The sequence below is a fragment of the Miniopterus natalensis genome, chromosome 17 (genome assembly GCF_054644295.1).
Source record: "Miniopterus natalensis isolate mMinNat1 chromosome 17, mMinNat1.hap1, whole genome shotgun sequence".
NCBI lineage: Eukaryota > Metazoa > Chordata > Mammalia > Chiroptera > Miniopteridae > Miniopterus > Miniopterus natalensis.
Window position 1 is genome coordinate 23,097,085 of NC_142097.1, and position 15,664 is coordinate 23,112,748.

Consider the following 15,664-nt stretch of genomic DNA (forward strand, 5'->3'; position numbering starts at 1 on the left):
AGCAGATTTTTGGTGAGGTGGAAGTTGGGGGATATCTGTCGTGGGTGAAGATAAAGATAGACACAGCAATCAACACACACACACACACACACACACACACACACACACACACCCCAGATAGATTTGGCAATTTTCACACTGGACTGGGTCTATAGGAGGGCAATGGGAAACCCTCAATTCCATCACCAGTGAGCCTACCAGTTGTCCTATCCTGTCTCATCTCTCACTTGGATATAGGTAAGGCAGTCCAAAGGTCCAAATCTGTAGTCTTGAGCTGGGCTTCAGGCATCTGGGGAACCATGAGAATTTGTGAGTAAAAGCTCATGCTGAATGTTTCTAGGGCTAGAATCCATAGTCTCCAGCAAAGTCCAGCAGGATCTGTGACACCCCCCCCAAAAGTTAAGAATCACTGATTTTCTCACCAGAATTTAATAATAATAATAGCTATCCTTGGGGAGAAGAACTGGTGCGGGAAGGGGGGAGATTTTCATATTTAATTTTCAACTTCTCTGAACTGTTTGAATTTTCTAACCACAACGTATATTAGTTTCATTAAGAAAAAAGTCATCGGGAGTTATCTGGGTGGTGACATAACGGGCCCTTTTAAGATTTCATCTTTATACCCCTTTTACTAAACGAACACAACAAATACCACCACTAATAGCTGTTATTAAAACACACACACACACACACACGCCCTGATAATATCAGCGCGCGCACGCGCACGCACACGCACACACATCATTCCATTATGCCAAGCACACCCTCTATTATGTAAGGTAAAATATCTACATTTCCTATAAACGACTGGCTTCATTCAATGCAGTAAAACTTGCGATTTAAGTTGTCCAGGAAAAAAAAAAAAAATGACAGGTGATTTCAAGTATTTAAACTCAGAAGCATAAAAATAACGTGTGTACGCGTCGGTCTTTATATACACTGGCTTCTGCATTCTCGTGAACCGGCCAGTGTTCGAGCGGTTGACGTGTGATGCTTCAAGCGACGCAGCGGAGGACGGGGTTAAATCCACTACCCTCTCCCCACGCACTCTAGTAATTACTCTATTTCCACGTCATATTTCCGGGTGTGTGTGTCCCATCTCACGCAGAAACTCAAGTTCAAAGCAGGCGGGAGTCACTCATGTTCTTTTTGCTGTCCCCAGAAACCCAACTGAGAGGTCTTGGGCCCCCTGAGGATCTGGCAATACTTGGGGACAGTCTAACTGGCTGATTCCCACGTGGTAAGTGGCTCCCACCCTAGTCGCCACGTGGTCTCAAGAACCGGAAAAAGGGAGAGCTGGCGAAAGAGAGCCGCATCAGGGGCATTTAAAGTGTCTTGACGTCACGCACTGCCAGGAACTCAGCTGAGTTTTTAGCAGGACATTCCAGTCATGTTCTCTCCCTCCCCCGGGCTTCTGGGCCCGAGACCTCGGCAATTCCCCTGCTGTTGCGGAGGGAGGAGCACTAAGTGTCCGGAACAGCCAGCAAGGGGCGTTCCCGGCCTTGTGTTGGCTCCGCCCTTTCTCCCACGGGCTCTTCTCATTGGTCAGTTGGTGTACAGTACACTCTCCAGGGCCTCTGGGTGGAGGAGAAAACTGGCCGTCTCATGAATTATGCAGGCCGGCGTGTCTTGGCCAGGCCGGGGCTGGGCGGGGATTGGCTGCAGGGGCTGTAATTCAGAGGTTTCCGGAGCTGCTGCGGCGGCGTAGACTGGGAGGGAGAGCCTGGGGTTCCGTCGTCGCCGCGGAGGGAGTGAACCCGAACAGGATCCTTGACGAGTAACCCCGCTCGGCTCTCCTTCTCCGCGTCAGCGAGGAGAGACCCTGCGGCCTGAGGGAGCCCGAGGCCGCACCCCGGCGCAAGCGCACCCCGGCCTGTCGGGCCTCAGCCGGAGAAACAGGTGAAGGGGGTGAAGGGTGGGGCCGCGCCCCCCCTCCTTCCCGACGGTTCCCAGGCCTGGGGACGCCGGTGGGCGCCGGAGGGGCCGGGAGCTTCTGGGTTGTTTGGGGAAGTTGTGGAAGGAAACTTGAGTGGGGCAGGAGGACACGAGGAGACACGGAGGGTCGTTCTGAAGGGACACTTCCCGGGGATGACAGGAGCGGGCCTCTGAAGGGACAGAGGGCGCTGGAAGGAAGTTTCGTTCTTCGGAGACGCGGGAGGCGGCGAGGAAGGGAGAACAGGCTCGGAGGGGAGCAGCTTGGGGCGAGAGCACTCTGTGGTGGGGGTGTCAGGAGTGAGGGACAGCCCCTCCCCCGACTTCCTGCTCCCTGGGGCTCCCGGGACGTTCTGGCCACTGGAGCGACTGTCAAGCCCACGGAGATCACGGGGAGGCGGGGGTGTTGTTGGAAAGAGCCTCCCTCCTCCCTCCCGCCCCCCGGCCCACCTTCCTCGGCCTTGCCCCGTTTTCGACCCTTTAGGAGCCAGCTGTGCCCATCTTGGGGTAGGAATAGGTGTCTGCCCCCTACAGTCTCTCGGGCCGGTTGGCTGTGGGCAGGATAATTGCATAAGAATCAAGTTTCCTGTAGTGAAATTGACAGTCTTACGTACGCTCTCTAAATTCCCTCGCGTCTTTTTCTCGGTTAAGTCGTGCTTCTCTCCAACCCCTGTCTAACCTCCCCCTTTCCCCCCCCAAATCAGGCCCGCTCTGGAGAGAAATAAACCCCTTTTCTCCTTGACATTGTTCTTTTATAAACACCTGGTAAGCTCGGCCAGAAGATAAATAATTGAGCCCTGGCGTTTACTGGATTGTGGTGTTGCTTAATTGCATAGGACAGAATGAACCAATCGAGAGTGGGAGTTTTTTGTCTCAGAGCCAAGATCTTGGGTAAATGCAAAGGAGAGGGAAACAAAGACAGGCTGGCCTTGGCGAAGCTTGTGTGCAGACTTCACCTGTGTTTGGGTGGTGTGGTTGGGCTTAAGTTAGCAAAATTCAAACTGTCACCTAAGTTGCTTTTTCCATGTTTAGTACACATCCCTCGGTGTTATATCAAGTGGGTGTATGGTATTGACACACTTTTTCTTACAAAAAATGGGTATAATGTGCATCTGCTGGTTTTATTAAAGGGTATATTTATTCTGTGTATGGGCTGTAACTTTGGTCAGCTGTGCCCATAAAACACTGGCTTGAATCAATCAGAATAGTAAACCATCTCAATCTATTCTATGAGGCTTTAGACAGTTATAACTGGATTCAGCCAATTCTCTGTTTTTATTATAGGTTAAGTATGTCTGGGTTCCTCGAGTCAGCACATCTGTTTCCTTGTTGCATGTGTCAGACTGGAGTACTAGCAGAATTTACACTCAAATGTTTGCATAGTGGCATGGGGGAAGGAAGTCTGCAATACTAAAGGGGAAAAAAAAATTGTAGATGTTGGAGAGTTGATCTTAGTTTCTATATTTGTTAGCACATCCATCACAAAAAACCCACTAGCAAATTTACGAACCTTATATTTTTATATGTAGCTCTGTTGGGAAGAATAACCATCTAGAAATATCCACGGTTATGACTTGACCCACAAGGGGTATAGATAGTTCATATAACTGAATCCTATTTTGTAGATAAGGAAATTGAGGCCAAAGGAACAAGACACTTGCTCAAGGCAGTGGAGTGCCATAGTGGTGCAACTCATACCTTCTGTATATTTTGTGTTCTTTTGACCATCTGTACTTAAGTATTTGGTCCTGATTTAGAGTTGAGTGTAGACCCTGTTGGGAAAACTGTCGGTGAAATTTTAACATATACCTGGACAGTGAAATACCCCCAATAGGCTGTAAGACTCCTGGGAGATGTGTACTAAACAGGAGAAAAAAGTACAAATGGGGTTTGCTTAGGTTATTTTTCTAACTGCTCTAACTTGGGAAGTAACTAACTTTTTCCTCGGTGTAATTTATCATCAGGATTTAGCTATATTTGCTAATAGAAAGAGTTATTTATTTAGGTAAGCTTGTAGATGAAGGGCAGTTGTGACCTAAATGTCATTTCAACCAAAGTGCCTTGTGGCTGGATTAGTGGTCATTTGTGTTTCCAGAAAGTAGCTTTCTCCTCCTTGACTCTGCATGTTTTGACATTCAGATGGGAGATGGGGCAGAGATAGTGACCCTCATTTCAGACACTGAGTTCAGCACCTTTTTACCTTATAGGTTCTCAGAGGTGGTGTACAAATGAACAAACATTTACTTTTTGCAACTTAGTGAAAGTTGCTGTGAGTCGTAATATGAATTGTTTATAGAACTTGCAGTTGACTGAGGCAACTTGATTAATGCTTTACCCATACAGTGCAACATGTCTTCAAAGATGATGGTGGGACATTGTCTGATATTCAATAAATTAGCTATTTTATATAAAAAAATATAGTACAGGTAAAGAACATTTCCATTGTCATGGAAAGTTCTATTGGACAGTGCTGTACTAAGTGCTAGAGGTCTTTAGAGGAAGGAGAGGTTACGAGGCATGGAGTTGTGTAGGAAGTGTTCTTGCCAAAGGAGAGATTTCATCTGGGTCCCAAATAATGATTGGGCTTTGATAGGTTAAAGAATTTGGGGTGAGGAGGTATGGTGACATAGCACAAAATCCTGGTAGATTAGGAAGGGGAGAAGTACCTACTTAAAAGATGTCTTGAATATAGACCAAGGAATTTCAGTCCTTTTGTAATGGAAGCTTTTAAAAATGTTTGAGGCTAAGTACTGATGTTTAATTATGGAGTGTCTACTATGTGGCAGGCATGTGTCTGGCGTTGGTTAATTTGTACAAAGTATATCAGTGCATGTGGCCTCTGCCCTAGTAGAGTTGTCGTTGAGACTGACCTTATAAACTGGGCCAGCACCCAAAGAAAGGTGTCCTGATTTATCAGGTTTGTGTGGTTTAAGTGCAGAGATGTTTTTAAAGGATTTTTAATTGACTACAAATTGACCACTCACATTTTATGTCTTCCATATTTTAAAAATTTTACTATAATTTTTGGGTCATTCATAAAAACCAGCCAAAGAGCTCTTGAAGGACATCCCCAAATCCTGAAAAACCTCTGGTGTCCTGGAGCAGCCTTGGTGGGGTCCAGCAGGATGGCATTGCTGGGTTGTTTCAGTCTTTGTTGGTTATGGTGAAAAAAATTAATGTTGGGGTTATTAATTTGTTGCTAGGAACCTTGGCTTACTATGGTGCACTTTGGCCAGTATGGCCAGATGGTACTTTGGTGGTAAATTGTTTGGAATGTCTCCAGTTTTTAAAGGGAATAGCATATGGAAGAATGAATTTCTTTTTTTTTTTCTTTATTGATTTCAGAAAGAAGAAAGGAGAGGGAGGGAGAGAGAGAGATAGAAACATCAATGATGAGTCATTGATCAGCTGTAGCCCGCCACCCGGGCATGTGCCATGACCAGGAATCGAACCCTGATTGCCTGGATCCTAGGTCGATGCTCAACCGCTGAGCCACGCCTGGTCGGGCAAGAATGAATTTCTATTATGGTCAGTTCTCATGTATCATGTTAGGATTATCACAACTCTTAGTTCAGATAGGCAAACATATTATATATTGAGAGCCAGTTATTGTGCTAGGCTGGATCCAGGGATAATGAAACATGGTCCCTGTTTTCACGGAACTGGGGGCATCATTGCGGGGACAGGTGTGTGTGTGCTGTGTCAGTATTGACTTCAGGTAGAGTAAATGACAGACTAGTGGTTTAAACTTCAAACTCTGGAGCCATACAGATCTGGGGTTGGATCCTGGGTCTGCCACTTCCTAGTCAGAATCTAAGCCTCAGTTTTCTTATCTGTAAAAGGAGAGGATAATAGTACCTGTCTCCCAGGGCTGTTGAAGATTCAGTGAAATAATGCAGGTAAAATGCTTAGCATAATGCCTGGTGCACAGTAAGAACTCCATAAGTCTAAGTTCTTATATTCTCTTCAGGGGTGAGAAAAGTCTTTGTCATACAGGGTCTTTATCAGGTGGGAACCCCTGAGTAGGGTTTTGTAGGATGAATAGATGAGTGGTAAATAGTTGCATTCAGGCTGAAGGAACAGGAGTGTTAAGAGGCTTAAAACAGCATAGTGCATTCAAGGAACTCTAAGTAGAAGTTTTAATTTAGAACTAAACTGAGGGGAAAGGAAGCTGAGGAGCTACAGCTCTTATCCCTTCTCTTCTGTTAATAATTGAGTTCCAATGTCATTAAAATAAGTTGTTTTGTCTTGTTTACAGAAATAATACATGCTTGGTAATTACCGGAGGGAAAGGGGTGTCGGGGCAGGTAGAAGAGGGGAAAGGGGGGATAAATGGTAACTGAAGGAGACTTGACTTTGGGTGGTGAACACAATACAACATACAGCTGATGTGTTATAGAATTATACACTTGAAATCTATATAATTTTATTAACCAATGTCACCCCAATAAATTCAGTAAAAATAAAAATATAGTAAAAAAAGTAATACATTCTATTGTAAAAAATTGAGTTCATAGAAATATAAACTATGTACATTTTATATATATACTGTTAAGAGTTTGTTGTATGTTTCTCCAGATTTTTTGCAGTTTTTTCTACTTACTAGTTTAGCTTGGACATATTTATTGCAAATTCCTTTTTCACAGTCTAATAAAAGAATAATAAGGAAGATGAATCTGTGTTGTTGTGCCCGCCCCCCCCCCCCCCCCATAAAATAAGGTTTGGATTATCTGGTTTTTCTTCCTGCTACCTCCATCCACAAGAATAAAGGACATTTCTAATCAGTGAACTTTTACCTGACCTTTGACTTTTTAACTGCATTGGATGAGGAACTTATATTTTGAGCTTTCCTAACGTAACTATTGTAGTGTCGAAACACTTGGGTGGTGTGTTTGATGGTTTCATGGTCCACAGTTGCTATAGAAGGTAAAAGAATGGGCTAGGAGGTCAGATTCCTTGGGCTTTAATCCTGATCCACCACCTCTTAGACCTTGGGGTCAGTTACTTTAACTTCTCTGGGTTTCAGTTGATCCAAAAAATGTGGGTACCAGGTCAAATTGGAGGGGAGTTCTGAAGATCAAGCAAGATAATGTATTCAAAGTACTTTGCACAGTGCCTGGCAAATAGCTAACATTTGAGTGCTAATAATTCATATTATTAAAAACTGCATTATCTATCTAACTACAAAGTCAGGGAAGGTAGGATTCATGGTAGCCATTAGTGACCCAAAATAAAGGAAAGGGGGAGTAATTGAGAGATTCTAACCTAATAGGAAACAACTAAATGAAGAGGGACCAGGGGGATTTACATTGTGGTGGAGGAGACAGAGGCCACCACGTAAAAAATAGGCAAAACAAACCGAAAATTCCTGTTTACACTGATATCCCCATGAGAAGTCTCTCTGCCTCTTCCAAAACCTATGATTGAAGCTAATTTGTTTTAAGCAATATTCAACACATTAAAAATATATTAACACTTAGAAATTTGAGCAGTCCCTTGGAGTTCTTTATGACACGAAAAGTGCAGATGATATTGAAAGTTTGAGGAGTAGAGGAGTCAGGCAAGGAGGGTGGGACAGCGTACAGTTTGGGGGTGAGGCGGAGTGAATGTGAGGCTGGGATGTGATTTGTTCTTTCTCATCTGTGTGTGTGTACATGTGTGTATTTGTACGAGTGTGTGTTTTCATTGGAGGAGTAGAGCTATTTTCCTGTCCTGTAACTTTTGTTTGCAAATGAATCTGTATTCAAAATAGCCTTTTGGTAAAGAAGCAGCACTCAGCTTCTTTACAAAATAGGTTCTGCGCACCAGCTCTCCAGCTCTGGATCAGAGAAGGCAGGAAGGAAAGGCCTTCCAGTTGTTTCTTAGCCTTACGTGCCGCAGGAGGAAGCCAGCAATGCTTGAAAGAGAAAGTAAACCTTCTGGTAAATAAATGGCTTCCCCATTGTGGAGGAGTGCAAATTATTAGGGGGATGTTTGGGTAGTTTTTGTAGGAGCCATTTCTGAAAACTGATTTAGATTATCGAAGGTAAACCCAATTTAGGAAAACCCTGCCTTGTCTGGTGTTAACCACCTGTTTTCCCGCTCTGTTGATTGATTTTATTAGTTTGCGGTGTGCTGACCTCTCATTCTTGTTACAAGAATTAGAGGATTTGAGTCTGAATTTGAGTATCTGCTTAGGTGAAAGCTTCCTAAGGTGCATGTTTTTCGAATCTTTTCTAATGTTTATTTTGTTTGGCTGTTTAGCAAGCACCTTTTCTGATAGAATCTAAAAACATTAAACTTTTACTTTGTTTTTCCCTACTCTCCCCCCTCGATCCACGCAAATGTAATCCTCAAAACCTCAAAACCCAGTTGTTAGCTGTGTAATTACCTCTCCTAGAAACCCAAGTGCAATATTGCATCAAGTTAGCATTAAAATAGTCGGTCTTTGAATTCTTTTCTACTTGTGGTTTATACACAATAAATATTTAATCTCAGACTGACTGCCTGACAAATTCGTTTTGTATCTGGGCCTTTTTAAAAAAATCAATATGTTTAGGAAAAGCAAATTTATTGAAACATTAACCAAACTAAAACATAATTAGTATGGTAACTGTCTAATTCATAGGGGCATGTAGAATAATTGAAGCATTCTGAAGCTAAATGTCAATATTTATTCTCAATTCCATGTGTTATTGTTTCTTTGCATTAGAGTGCATCAGTAAGAGTGGGTGTAAGCATGTGGGACAGTTTAGGGTCCTAATTACTATGTTGAAGACTCATGGAGCCATCTAAGATTCCTGTTTCTCCAATGTACCACTGTAGTTCCACATGTCCGTTGTGGGGGAGGTTGTGCCTGTTAAGGAACAGGGTTTATGGGAACTCTGTACTTTCCTCTTAATTTTGCTTTGAACCTAAAACTGCTTTAAAAAGTAAAGTTTATTAATTAAAAAAGAAAAAGTTTTGTTTCTGCAGAAATATCCCAGGTGTCCAGGGCCAGAAGTGCCTATATGCAGCTATGTGATTCCATAGACTTCTACCTCAGTTTACCCTAAGTTTTACAATGAGAGTGCCATTCTTTTATACCCACTGAGAATATTTTCCACATAATGAAGAATCAGACTGGAGGTGGGGGACAGAGAAGACGCCTACTGTCTCTGGATTAAACTGCTTCCCCTTTCGCTAGGAAAGATGAATGTGAGTCTTAACCATAGACTTGTAGCAAGAATATATTAGTTTTGTTTTTCAGCTTCAGACTCTAGTTTTCTTTATTGTAAAAGTGGTATTTTAGAAAAAAGGTTTAAATTAATCAGTACAAAACCGTATGTAGCAAGTGGAAAGGCTTCTCCTCACCTTGTCCTCTGAGCTCTCTTCCTCAGGGACAGCTGGCTACCTATTTCTCACTTACCTTTTCAGAGTGATTTATGTGTATGCATGCAAACATATTCTCTCTTTTATTCCTTCCACAGGTAGGAGCAAATTATACACAATAGCTCTGTATCTTGCTTTTCTCACTCCATGTGAATATGTTTATACCTGCCTCATGTTTTTAAGGTGCGTATAGTAGTATTCTAGGCTATGGATGTTATTTATTTAATTAATCTCCTAATGATAGGCATAGATTGTTTGCAGAATCTAAAGATAGAAAACAATGTTGTAAATATCCTCATATTTGTGTCCAGGCACATACAAATAAAGTTGCATATATGCTTTTAATATTTTAATCATAATATGCATACTGTTTAGAAATGTAGCTTTTCAGTTAACAGGATTTACGTTTTCCCACTTAAACTTTCATTCTGGGGAGAAGTCTAGCTACCTCATTAAATGAAACCTCAATGTGTGCCTGTCACTTGGACAGGTAGGAATTATTGCAACTCCCCCCCAACCCATTTTTTTTTAAGCTTGCTGTTTATATACCTATGATGCCAGGGCCCATCTTGCATTGATGTCAACTACTCCATTCCTAAAACACAGCAAACAGTTTCATTTAAGCCCCATTGCTCCTTTGGCAAGTGGGGCAGGGGTTGTTTTTGGTGTTTTGTATTGTTCCCATGGATGGGTTGCTCACTGGTACTTCTGTTTGAGTTGTGGTTAGCAATTCTTAGAGTATTGTCCAGCAGACCCCTGGGGTTTCCTGAGATCCTTTAAGGGTTTTTTTTTTTGTTTTTTTTTTTGAGATCAAAACTACTTTCATAATATTATTTGTGTGTGGTTGGTTTTTTTTTATTTAGTGGCTTTTGCACGTACACTAGTAGTCATTGTATTCAGTGCACTCACAGGAAAGAAAACCTGATTTCACTTAATGTCCATGATGAAACAGCAAACAATATTGAAGATGTGTTCTTTTTTTTTTTTTTAATCCTCACTTGAGGATATGTTTATTGATTTTAGAGAGAGAGAGGGAAAGGGAGAGAGAGAAAAAGAAACCTCGATGTGAGAGAGAAACATCGATCTGTTGCTACCCATACGTGCCCTGATCTAATCGAACCTGCAACCTTTCCGTGTAAGGGACAATACTCCAACCAACAGAGCTACCTGGCCAAGGTAATGTTGCCGGTTTTTGGGTTTTTTTTGATAGAATATCAATGAACTTGTTAAGACAGACAGTTTCTGACTGCTTGGATTACTTTCTAGAGACAATTTAAGAATTGTCTTTAAATTCTATAAGAAGTGTTGCTCTTTTTAGACATGTCTTATCATAGTGTTAACTTTCATTATTTATATGTGTAATAAGTAAAGCTCTCATTCTCCTTTCTTATAATTATTTGTATAACAAATTCAAAGAGAATTTTACTTGTCAGAGATAACGCTTAAAAACAGATTATTTGACCCACTAGCCTGGGAGTTTGAAGACTCCAAGTTTGTGTTCTGGCTGTACCATTATCTGCATGATCACTTAACACTTGTGTCCTTATCTGTAAAGTGGGAATAACTACCTATTTGATAGGATTGTTACATTATCTTGGCCAATTCAGGGTTCTCTTTGGTGGAGTAGTTGACCGGAAAATCCAATGTCAATTCATGCTTCAGGCTAGGTTCTGCTTGGGTGTGATATTTAGAATTTAGAGCATAAGCTACCCCAATGCAGACCGAAATAGTGTTTCTTCATTACTAAGTATTCATTCTTTTTCTTTCTAATTGAGCCTTTTCTTGCGTGGGTGCTAATGGATAAGATCAGCTGTTCTCTGAAGAGTGTTTACATCATTTAGGACTATAATGTACACCAAGGTTACATTTTTTTCAAGTATATTCATTTTGGTAAGACTTTCGTAGAAAGGCTTGTCTAACTGAGGAGATAGCTCATCTTCCATTTTGAATATAATTTAAACTTTATGGGTCAGATTTAGCTTTTAAAATATTTTTCATAAAGTTCTATTAACACTTTAAAAAATTAATAAACTATGTATTTTTAGAGCAGTTTTAGGTTTACAGAAAACTTGAGCAGAAAGTAGAGTTCCCTTACACCAGGGGTGGGGAAACTTTTCTGCCAAGGGCCATTTGGATATTTATAACATCATTCACGGGCCATAAAAAATTATCAACTTAAAAATTAGCTATGGCCCGGCCGGGTGTGGCTCAGCGGTTGAGCATCAACCTAGGATCCAGGAGATCGGAGTTCGATTCCCGGTTGCGGGCTAGGCAGCCGATCAATGACTCTCTCATCATTGATGTTTCTATCTCTCTCTCTCCCCCTTCCTTTCCTCTCTCTGAAATCAATAAAGATATGTTTTTTAAAAAAATAAAAAAAGAAAATAAAAATTAGCTATGAAAAAAGCTCCTAGATTTATTGAATTTCGAGCCCCGCCTGCGATTGCCTTGGCAGGCCAGACCAAATGATTTATGGCCCAAGGGCTGGAAGTTCCCCACCGCACATCTTCTCCAATTATTAACATGTTGCATTAATATATATGTTATGATTGATGAGCCAATATTGATACATTATTATTAACTAAATTGTATAGTTTACATTAGAGTTCATTGTATTGTACATTCTGTGGATTTTGACAAATGTTTAATGACATGTCCGCCATTGCAGTGTCATATGGAATAGTTTTACTACCCTAAAGGTCCCCTGTGCTCTACTTATTCATCCTTCTCCTAATCCCTGGCAACCACTGATCTTTTTTACTGTCTCCATAGTTTTATCTTTTCTAGAATATCACATAGTTGGAATTATATCGTATGTGGCCATTTCAGATTGCCTCCTTTCACTTAGCAACATTCATTCAGATTCCTCTGTGTCTTTTTGTGGCTTGATAGCTCATTTCTTCTTATTGTTGAATAATGTGGCTGTTACCATCTTGCATTCTTACCAGAAATGAATGAGAGTTTCTATTGCATACCAAATCCTCATCAGCATTTGGTATTGTTAGTATTTTGGATTTTGGACCTTTTAATTAATAGGTGTTTAGTGATATCTCATTGTTGTTTTAATTTGCAATTTCTTGATGGCATATGATCTCAAGCATCTTTTCATATGTTTGTTTTTGTTTTGTTTTTTCCATCTGTATATCTTCTTTGGTGAAGTGCTTGTTTAGATTATTTTTAAAATTAGGTTGTTTGTTTTCCTATTTTTGAGAGAGCTTTAAGGGTTTTTTGTAGATTTTGGATAAATTTAAATTTCCCTCCTTAAAAAATTTTAAAACTGTCATAAAGTTCTGTTCTAGAATTCACGCTCATGCAGAAACAAACTTTGGGATACTTATGGTTAGTATCAGGTACCAGGGACAAGGAAATGAAATACTTACCTTTTCTCCCCTTAAATTTAATCTTCAAACTCCTGGGTCTAGATAAGGCTGGCCAGAGGGCCATAAATCTGGACTACAGGCTTAGATACTGGTCTTTATGTTTAATCTCTCTGCCTTTACATATAACTTGCTGGATGGTATATTGATTCCTCAAGACCTGAACATTGCTGAGCCTAGGTAGATTGGAATAGTGGAGCAATATTGAAGATTTACAAATCTTTTGAGGGAGGAAAAATCACTATTTCTAGAGGCCATTCTTCTTAGGCCCTTTTAAATCACTTTTTTGGGGTCAGATTAAGTGAGAAGTGAGAAGAAAAGTAAGAAGACAGTCTTCCAGGGGGCCCTGAGAGCCTCTAAGGAAATGAATCCTAGGAAGAAAGGTAACAAGAGTGGCTTGAGTGCCTTTGTGAGCTTCTTGGTGGCTTTACTTAGGGTTCAGGAACATTAACCCAGCTGAAGGAAGGAGTGTCACTAGTGACCCCTGCATTAGCAAACTGAGTAGATGCTACTACTCTGTCACCATTTTATTGACCCTTTTAGTGGTGTTGGACTAGTTGAACACCTCCTAAGACACTCTCTTCTATTGACTTCTGTGACTCCTGGTTTTTCTTCAGTCTTATTGTTCTTTCTATTGGACCTTTCCTGGTTCATCTTCTGCCTAAAAACTAATGTTGAAGGGCCTTGAGCCTCTCTCTGGGGCTCTCTTTTCTTCTCTTTTTCTATTTTTCTTCCTATATTATCTTATATGTTACTTCCTTTTTTGTTGTTGTTTTTTTTTTAATGTTTTTTATTGATTTCAGAGAGAGGAAGGGAGAAGGAGAGAGAGAAATATCAGTGATGAGAGAGAGTCATTGATCTGCCTCCTGCACGTCCCCTGCTGGGAATCGAGCCCACAGCCCCGGCATGTGCCCTGATGGGGAATCGAACCACAATCTCCTGGATCATACATAGGTCGGTGCTCAACCACTGAGCCATGCCGGCCGGGCTGTTACTTTGGTTTTAACCATCATCTGAATCTTGATGACTGTCAGAGGTGCACCATCAACCCAGATGTCTCTAGGCTCCCAAACCCTATGTGCTGCTGCTTACTTGACATTTCCCCTTTGACAGCCAGCCTGTAGTTGTCTCCTATGTATCTTGTCCAAAACATAACTCTTAAACTCTCTCATCACAAGCTTGTGCCATTCTCCCCAACTTTTCTCATCTGAGTAAATGGCCTCACCCAATTGTGCAAGTAAAAAATCCAGGAATATCCTTAATTCCCTTGTTCTCTCATACCTCTGCTTCTCTTCAATTTATTGGCAAGTCCTGTTGGTTCTGCCTCTAAAGTTTTCTTAAATTCCTTCGTCACATTCCAGTTTCTGTTCCCACTCAGTGGTAGACTAGATACCCTAAAAACCCTCCTGTACAAAACACCAGGAAATGTTGGATAAATTGAACTCTTAGGAAAGTTAGGAAAATCTTCAGAGACAAAAATCAAATGGAATCTCACGAAAAACGGGGAGAGTAAGCCAGTCTGTCATGGGGGTAGAGGTGGAGGGTTGGGGAGGGTTGGATTTACCCAGCTCTATTACTAAGGATTTTTAGTTAACAGCCACTTGAGGGAAGGGACATGGTCTTGGTCTTAGTAAGGAGTTGGAACTGCTAAGTTAGATTTTAGCATAAAACTGAGATTTTAACATTAAAAGATCTGTTTTCCAGAACAGATAGTTACTTCCTCCTGGATGTCTTACCTGGTTGTCTAAAGTATGCCAGCCTGACCTCAGTCACTCACTATCCTGCCGTCCTCACAGCTCTTATCTCCAGTGTTAAGTATCTTGTTAATTTACTCATCTGTATTCCTCCATCACAAGGAGGGCCGGGGCCTCTCTGTCCTACTCACTACTCTATATTCCCTGCCCTGGGTTCCAAATTGGGTTTTTGTGGTGTGTGTGTGTGTGTGTGTGTGTGTGGAATGAAAAAATGGGCAAATGAGTCGAGTGAGCTAATATAACATGATATTACCAATTTTATTTTTATTTTGGTACTCAGCACTTCACTTTAAAGCATAATTTAAATTTTTATCCAAGGATTGCATACAAATAACTTAGAAACTGAAGAATACTGAAAGACATAGTGATAGGTCTTTTGTCCCATCTTTCTTACTTCCACATACCACTTCCCAGAGAGAGACTTTCAAAGCATTTTGCTTTTTCCTCCTGCATTTATGTCCATGCTCCTAAGTAATTAGCTTATTCTACTATTCTTGATGTATCAAATTTTAGATACCTTATAACTTCCTATCATCATTGGAGATTTATTTATTTTTTAACTACCACTATTCCTTCCCATATACCTCACAATATAATCATCATACTTTTTAAGCCACTTTTGTTAAACCACTAATCATACGTATTATTTTGACTAAATACTGTTCACTGATAAGCCATGTAGTGTACTCTGATTATATTTCAAGTACTTTTATTTAAAAAAATTTTCCCTTATACCTATTGTCAACTTCCCCAAATGTTCCAGCAGGTCTCTGAAATGCCTGGCAGTTTACTTCAAATACTTAAACACATTGACAATCTGTTCATTTTTTTCTTGACAACCCTCCCCCCCCAAGTCCTGCTGCATTCTGAAACTCCTTTCACCACTCTCCCATGTTGGATTTCCCTTTTTGTGGATCCCATGTTTTTCTCTTCCTGGCTTTACCGCTTCATTTGCTGAAGCACATATTCTAGTAACACACTATCAAGAAAAGGTGCACGGGAAGGACATTTTTGAGTTGTCATGTATCTGAAATCTCTTTATTCTCTTTTCATGCTTGAACGATCATTTGGGTGGACATTGAATCATTTGCTCATCATTTAAAAGCATTTTTGGCTCACTTGGCTTAGAATCCATCAGGGTTTGTGTTCAAAGTCTGGTGCTGTTCTGATTTCCGATCCCCTCCAAGAGACCTGGTTCTTTTCTCCGGTAGCTGGTATAACGTCTTTATTCCCACTGTTCTGAAGTTCACA

General features: G+C 41.0%; 1 protein-coding gene across 4 annotated transcripts in view; it reads left to right on the plus strand.

Moving 5' to 3' along the window:
- The first annotated feature begins 1,701 nt into the window (after positions 1 to 1,701).
- Positions 1,702 to 15,664, plus strand: part of STAT3 (signal transducer and activator of transcription 3) — a 54,608-nt gene continuing 40,645 nt past the window's right edge. For 2 of the 4 annotated variants that reach the window (XM_016202191.2, XM_016202192.2), the window contains exon 1: positions 1,702 to 1,899. The gene's annotated coding sequence lies outside the window, so the exon portion shown is untranslated. The remainder of the gene's footprint in view (positions 1,900 to 15,664) is intronic. The other 2 variants (XM_016202189.2, XM_016202190.2) reach the window with 1 other exon arrangement.